Source organism: Gadus chalcogrammus, chromosome 18 (genome assembly GCF_026213295.1).
Source record: "Gadus chalcogrammus isolate NIFS_2021 chromosome 18, NIFS_Gcha_1.0, whole genome shotgun sequence".
Taxonomy (NCBI): Eukaryota; Metazoa; Chordata; class Actinopteri; order Gadiformes; family Gadidae; genus Gadus; species Gadus chalcogrammus.
In genome coordinates this window covers 12,553,611-12,561,110 of record NC_079429.1, presented here as the reverse complement: position 1 = coordinate 12,561,110, position 7,500 = coordinate 12,553,611, and positions in this window count along the sequence as shown.

Below are 7,500 nucleotides of genomic sequence, written 5' to 3'. Positions count from 1 at the left end.
GCCTACATACTAATTCAGGCATAACTACGCCTACATAAACGGTACTTATATCATTACAAATGTATAGACTGTTATTCAGCAAGAAAACTTAAATGTGATATGCTATATAAATACATTAATATATATATAATATAAATATATACGTATATTGTCCAATGTTAACAATTTTTTCCTCTTGAAAATATTTTTGCTCAAAGAAATAATATTTATTTAGCTTTTTATTGATTAAATCCTGCTTTGCGTTTTTTGCTGAAGAAGCACCGAGCAGAGACGCTTGTCTGCTCGCATTTGCGTGCAGGATTCGCTGCCTGGTGCAGAGGGCTGGAATCAAACGCCCGCCGTTTTGTTTTCGCGATTCCAGCCGCACCCCTATTGGCTCGAACCAGCGGCCAATGGCAGCCTGTGTTGGTCGTGGGGCGCGCCTCGCGGACACGCTTTTACATTGTCGTTCCCAAACCAATGGGCGAGCGCGTTCCCCGCCGTCCCTCCTTCCAGTGCCGTTGAGTAGCGCCAGCGGAGACCGGGGGAGAGTTTCTGTGTGGATGTACGAGCCTCGATTCACTTGAAGCCTGAACTTCTACGACGCGTCTGCCATACTTTCAACTGCACACTACAATCTGCAGTATAGGATGTAATCACTTCCACATGCTGGGTCGATTTTAACCCGGGTTTTTTTGGCTTGAGATTTTTTTGCAGAATTGTTAAATTAGGGTTATGTATGTTAAGCAAGGGGCAAAGCTTTCAGTAAGTACACTCCTATTTATTTATTTGGATCTTAAAATGTAAAATGTCCTGAAAGTGCTGCACACTGGCGATGATGAAAGAGCCAATTAGATCCTCTAATTCAACACACATTTATTTTTGGAAATGTTTCTCTTAAAAATGTCTGTCATAAGACAACATTTAGCAAAAATATAATGTTTACTGTGTTTTACATGAACCCTCAACCTCAATATAGGTACCTGTTAATATATTCAACAACAAATTATGTATGCAATTATACTGACATTATGTTTTAAAAAGCCCCTCTCTATTCAGAATCATTTTTACCATCTCCTGTCAAATACATATTCTTGGATGATACGTTCGTATAGTAAAAATTGCTTGTTTTCCATTAGCAGTTTTGTTGTTTATTAAGTCGTTTCGTATGATGTTAAATTGCTTAAATTTACTGTCAAGCCAAATTGAAATGTCTTAATTATATTTTATTATGCGTCTATGTTTTCTTTAGACTGCATTTCTCTACGTCCCTCTCGCAGTCCTTCTACCCTCCGTGCGCGCGTGTAATTGTGTGCGTGTATGTGTGTGCGCGCGCGTGTGTGTGTGTGTGTGTGTGTGTGTGTGTGTGTGTGTGTGTGTGTGTGTGTGTGTGTGTGTGTGTGTGTGTGTGTGTGTGTGTGTGTGTGCTCAAGCCAGTCTTTGATAGTAAAAACGGTATTTGCTGCATTTTGCTACTTTTTCGCTGCTATACGCGAACGATATGATGCATCTGCACGTTTACGAAGACACTGGCCGGCTTCTGTCGCTGAACCCCGGGTTGTCCCCTCCGACTCCTCGGCCTCTCAATAGGGGTTTAGGATCCTCGGTACTGTACAAGAGACGCAACTTCACCGAAAAATAGTCAACAGCTGGCCTCTTGCTCCTGTTCCCATCGCATGTGGTTTGAAGCTGTCCACAAAAAGCTAGATTCGGACAACATGTCCTTCCGCGTGCAGCGCATATTCATGGGACTTTTGGACCGATTGATCACTTTTAAGGAAAGGATTTTGGCTGATGGTAGCTTGACCCTTTTGGGTGGGGAGGGGTGGGGGGGTAGTGAAGGGGGAGGGGGAAGGGGGTGCATGGCTCGGGCTCTATAGGACAAGGTTAGGAAAGAGATGTCCACGTGAACTAGGAAAAGTACTCAGCTTCGCACTTTCGCATGAACATAGCCCAGCCTATTTCCATGATTACATTTCCAAAATGCGACTGTGTGTGTGTGTGTGTGTGTGTGTGTGTGTGTGTGTGTGTGTGTGTGTGTGTGTGTGTGTGTGTGTGTGTGTGTGTGTGTGTGTGTGTGTGTGTGTGTGTGTGTGCGTCGTGTGTGTGCGTGTGCGTGTTCGTTTGTGTGAGTGTGCGTGTGTGTGTGTTTGTGATGTCCCCAAGCCATTGATGCGTGGCGCGTGATGAATTGGGATTTAGATTCAGGTTTATAAAACGTAGCCCATGTCTCTCTGTTTGCGTAGAATGTAAACATCGTGGATATGTGTTTACAGTTTATACAATGAGAAAATGTATAGACAAACGCCAGGCGATAGTGGGCTGTGACTAATGTGTTTTAAAGAAAGACCATTGTTTTCCCAAGCCTTTGAGTGAGCGCAGAATGGCCGGAGAGAGATTTCTGAATATCTCTCAGTATGTCCCTGCAAGGTCTATAGTTTGTTTAGTAAATAAAAGAATTTGTCATTAGACCACCATGGAAATCAAAAAATATTTATATAGGCCTATATTTATATTTTTAATTTTAAAAAGCTTAATTTCATGACACATTCGTTGACCCGCACTCTACTCTCCCCCTCCCCACACAAACACACACGCACACCCACACCCACGAACGTCAAACACGAACAAACACACGCGCTCACGCACCACACACACGCACCCACACACACACACACACACACACACACACACACACACACACACACACACACACACACACACACACACACACACACACACACACACACACACACACACACACACACACACACACCTCAATTGGGCACGTATCACGCATAGGCACGCAAACAAATAAACACACACGCACACGGAAGCACACACACACACACACACACACACACACACACACACACACACACACACACACGCCCCACACACACACACACACACACACACACACACACACACACACACACACACACACACACACACACACACACACACACACACACACACACACACACACACATCTCCTTACACACAAGTTAGACGGAAGGCCGTATATGCGTTTGTCAGAGGGTTGAACTTTGCAGATGATGTGGCTCTGCCATTCATAATACTAATACCCAAAGTTTCGCTGCTTGCGCGGCTCGCGCTTGTAGAGGAGAACATACTCACATGCGGCATGTTATAGGGTTTAGGATATTGGATATTTTCCTTTGTCCCTATATCGTAGATTCCTGGGTAGGTACTATCAGCATCTAACAGAGCTGGTTTTGTCATGCATTGAGAGACCTATAGATTAGTGTCCGAAGTGTAGCTATTTGGTACTCTCTCACACGCACACACGCGCACGCGCGCGAGAACACGCACGCACGCACACACACACACACACACACACACACACACACACACACACACACACACACACACACACACACACACACATACCACATACTCAACAACCCTCACACACACACACACACACACACACACACACACACACACACACACACACACAGACACACACACAGCACACACAGACACACACACACACACACACACACACACACACACACACACACACACACACACACTTACACACACACTTGCACACACACATACAAAGCGTAACAAGGGAGCTGTTTAAGTCAATTACATTAAGAACAATAATGCACAATATAAGGTGGTTGATTTCCAGGTCCTGTTTATTTGTCTGTTGCCAGGTCCACGGCGCTGGCGCGTGATGTGATGTTATCTGGGTCTCTGATTACACTGAAGTCCACTCCCCTGCCTTTGTACCGGACAGCATTGTATTTGACACTTAAATATATAAAAAAAACGTAGCCTTGATTTTATTTGTACGAGTCGAGTTTGAATATAGATATAACAGTTTTATACCACACCAATATCTAACTGTCCGTGTAGGCTGCGTACAACAATCCGCACAACGACAAAATAAGACAATTGTGAACGCAATGAATTGTGAACTCTCGTGACAATAAGGTGTAGGCCTATATGACAGAAATAACATACAGCTATAGGATTCCGTGATAAATCGTATATATATCCTATACCCCTATGTCCTGTAGGCCTACATGTGTTAACAACAATATATATTGTAGCCTGTTATATTCTTTTGTATTTTTATAACCACGAGGTATTGCACGTTTTCTTTTGTCCAGGATTATATTCACTCCGCAATTGTTGAAGCTGTGAACAGTTGCACGGAGAGAGGTTTTGCAAACGGCTTAATCTATACAATTCTCGCAGTTTACTTATATGTTTGTTGCTCAATGCAAGTCCTCAGTTCAGTCGCAGATAAAGAACACGCCAAAATGTTTTTATCGCAAAAGTGTCTTGTTGAAACACGAGGATGATAGTCACTAGCTGTATGAGTATAAATTCGTGTTTTTCAATGCGTTGACTTGTCTCCTGGATCTTTTTTCTCTCTCCTCTCCTCCTTTCATGTAGATCATGACGGGGACTCGCGTTTTAGTCGGCAAGGGGAGAAGAACTGCGCTGAACGCAAGAGGAACCCGAAGTTCATAAAAAAGGATTATTGCATCTGGATGCTTAAAACTCCCTGTGCTTCCGGATTCTGCTTTGGATTAAGGATTTATCGCTTTTTGCCAGAATGGAAAGCCGGGATTTCGCCCCACCACACCACCTTTTGACAGAGCGGAGCGCGCTGGTTCACAGCGCCGCTTCCCGGATCGCTCCGGGCGGCCACGGCTCCGTGCAGCACCCCGCTCACTTCCAGCCAGGGAAGTTCTACTCCTCTCACCTCTCCATGGGCCCACACTCAGGTCCGTTTGGAATTAAGCTTTGCTGTTTTACAAATGATCATGTGTTCTATCAACAGATAATGTTCGACATTTACAAAATGATTAGTTTTGTGGGGTCCACATTGCAAATTTAGGAGTAGGCTACTTAAAAAAAAAAAAAAACGGAAGAAAAAAGTTGACTCGAGTTGAATTGGAATTGAATGTGAATGGAGCCACTGCCCTTGTATTGCGGTCCTTTTTAATTATCTTTAATGTCTTAATGCCTAGCGTCTGAATTATCTTTAAATGTTTTATGGTGAAGGTGATTTAATTAACTGTTTATTGTCTGTAGGGCTACTGTTCAAATAGGCTACTTCATTATTTATTAAATTATTGCGTTATTTTAGTGGGCTTCTTCCCTAGCCTACCCCAAAGCAAAATCAGCTGTACGCTATATATAGGCAATTGTTTTATCTTTTAAATTGCTGTCTTTTGTTTAGAGAATATAAACGGCTCTAGAATTTGGAAACAGCACATAGCACGATAACATTGTTCTGCCTAATCGTCATGGGATTATTTGACATTTCCAAATTCTATCAAGGATTTGTGGTTTATCAATTAGCAAAGCAATAATCGCTGGCGTTTGATTTGGCTTAATTAATTAGAATAGGTTAATTGTTTAACTGCTGCTGTTTTGCACGGTTTTCTCTATACCGCCACTGCTGCTGCGGTTGCAATAATATTATCTCTTCGGATTGCTTGACTAAAAGAGTCCTGTTGGTGGAGCTCGGGCCGAATCGGACCCAGAAAGGGTTCGAGCGGACCGGGAGGGGTCACGCGGTGGGGCAGCGGGGAGTACACTCGCCTAAAGTAGTTCGGGTTCTGCTGGAAAATCCGGTTTCTATATTGAGCGCGGAAGTGACGGGGCGCGAATGGGTTGACAGTGCATGCATTAGATTTAACAAGTAGCTTTGGTATCCTGCCTCAATAAAGGAGGGGGATGGGAAGAGCGCTTGTGCGTATGTGTTTGTGCGCGTGCGTTTGTGTGTGTGTTGTGTGTGTGTGTGTGTGTGTGTGTGTGTGTGTGTGTGTGTGTGTGTGTGTGTGTGTGTGTGTGTGTGTGTGTGTGTGTGTGTGTGTGTGTGTGTGTGTGTGTGTGTGTGTGTGTGTGTGTGTGTGTGTGTGTGTGTGTGTGTGTGTGTGTGTGTGTGTGTGTATGTGTGTGTGAAGAGCGAGAGCGAGCATAAGAGAAAGGTTATGCAGTGGTTTAAACCATCCAGCGTCTATATTGAATCATTTAATGTAACTTAAACGACTCCAATAAGAAATGGGATTAATTACTTCATCTCTTAATGGAAGTTACGTCTATAAATTATATAATTCGTTGTGTAGAATTCCAATGTCCATTGTTTTAAGGTATTTGCATATTCATTAGGGTAATACGACGACAAACTGTCATTTTAACTCTTCGCATTTGTCAGTAGGCCAACATCAACGTCATCAATGATAATTCATGCATGTGTCAACGTACAGTTGGTCAAAATTTACGTTTAGATGAAGCAATCTATTGTGCTTAGAATTTCATTAGCATTCATTTGGTTGGCAGTTACTGTTAAGCGTTACTTATGCCTAAGCTTTACTGTGGCCTAAATACTTGACATGTTGGATACTATTTGTATAATATTATGATATTCTATACATATTTAAATATAAATATTATACATATTATATTATAAATACAATATTTATAATATCTCAGTCTATATTTTATTTGTATTTACATATTTTTGTTTACCGTAAATCGACTAACTTATATAAATAAATACATCAAAAATATTATACATATTTTATGAAATACGTATATGAAAAATGTATATAAGCACATATTCACTGTTGAAAACGAATGGTTAGGTTTCAGCGCATTTCACGGTTTATAGCAATTGAATGGCTTTGTGATGGTGAGTGAATGGTGAAGTTAATTATTCTATTATGTACAGAAAAATAATGTATGGAAGTTGCCGGTGGAATTGATATTGAAATATATTCAAAGCGTCTCCTTCTCTGTGTCTCTGTGAGTGTGGCGCCCAGCGCTGTACTGATCTGACCAGATATCTGCAGGTTTGGTGGGCCGGCCCTTGATGGGATTCCCACTAGCGTACTGATGGACAGAGACGATTGTTCCTAGGATTTGTCTTATGTTTTTCAGGGGGGGGGGGGGGGGGGGGGGGGGGGGGGGGGGGGGCAGTATTGTGGGGTATATGCAAAATCTGTGTGTGTGTGTGTGGAGGGGGGGGGGGGGGTTGGGGGTCTTGCCACCCTTAGAGATTTGGCTATGCCTGGCCCCTAGGCCTTAACACAGGGGAGACATGTGGTGTAGGACTGGGCTAGTCAGGGCAGGGGGCTGTGAGATACAGCAGGGGGTTAGTTATGGATCCAGGGAAAGACGTACACACACACACACACACACACACACACACACACACACACACACACACACACACACACACACACACACACACACACACACACACACACACACACACACCTATAACAACACTTTTTCCATGCCTCTCGGGAGACTCAACCTGCTGTATCAGTTTCAGGGATTCAAAGTAAGCCCCTTATTTCCGTATTTCCTCGTAATGTGTGCAAGGCAAGCGAGAGTGCCTGTCTTCCCAGTTGTTTGAGAGGGAGAGAGGTAGAGGTAGAGAGAGAGAGGGAGACAGAGAGAGTGAGAGAGAGAGAGAGAGAGAGAGAGAGAGAGAGAGAGAGAGAGAGAGAGAGAGAGGAA